This window comes from Myotis brandtii, unplaced genomic scaffold, assembly GCF_000412655.1.
Source record: "Myotis brandtii unplaced genomic scaffold, ASM41265v1 scaffold475, whole genome shotgun sequence".
NCBI classification, from domain to species: domain Eukaryota; kingdom Metazoa; phylum Chordata; class Mammalia; order Chiroptera; family Vespertilionidae; genus Myotis; species Myotis brandtii.
In genome coordinates, this window is record NW_005368148.1 from 3,162,272 (window position 1) to 3,163,320 (window position 1,049).

The window sequence follows — 1,049 nt, forward strand, 5'->3', positions numbered from 1 at the left end:
GAGGGATCTAGCAAGGCAATGAATGGTTGTTGTCTTTTCATTTTGGTTTTCATTATTTATATCCTGGAAGTTTTCAAAAATAAATGTTAACACATTCTGTAAATGTGTGAGCATTTAATTCAGCATGAAAATGAAGAGAAGTATTGTAAAAATGTGATGAATATGAAAGCTGAATTGGATGCATGTGGTAAAAACCCATCAAATCTAACTTTAGCCAAAAGGATGATTTCTTGCCTCTAGTAAATAAGTCCAGAAGTGTGTCTAGCTAGCTTCACACAAGGCTGAATCCAGGGGCACCGATGATGTCATTAGGGCTATACCTTTTTTTCTTTTAGCTCTTTCTTTTCTTTCTCCTTGTCTCACTCTGCCTTATGTTGATTGATTGTGTTGACTATATTTTCTCTTTTCCCTCTACTGTTTTATGTATGTGTGTGCATGTGTGTATAAGTGGTTTATTTTGAATATTTAAACACATCCTTAAATTTAGACTTTGTTGAAAGTCTAAATTCAGTCTCTCTGTTCTGTAGGGAGCGGCTATAGGGTCAAGCCTCAGACTGACCTCTGGCAGAGCCACATACAAGTCCCAGCTTGGAGGGCAGAGCCCTCCTAGCACAATTAAGCTTGACCTTATAGTCCTCCCTTGTTCCTAGGTAGCTAATGGGCTGTGGAAGGTGCAGCAAGTGCTGCCAAAACAAGGCTTGAGTAAGGAAATAGATTTGAAACTCGAAATAGATTTGAAACTCCCAAGAACATTATAAACATGTTGACCACTCCCCTTGTTTTGCTTTGTGTGCTCTGACTATAAAATAAAGCTTCAGCTTACAGGCTGTGTCACTGTTTCCTCACCCAGGCAGTGATCCACCTGGTCCCGACTGTATTCTCTTGTCTGTCTCCCTTAATCTTTCACCGCCCCTCCTCAGGTTCACCCCTGGCCATGCTGGATGCGGTTCACTGTTCTCCAAACCAAAAACATAAGACACTATATTTCTCTCCGCACTCTTCCTCCCAACTTCCATGTTACTACTCTCTGACATTTTGGTTCCAGCTTG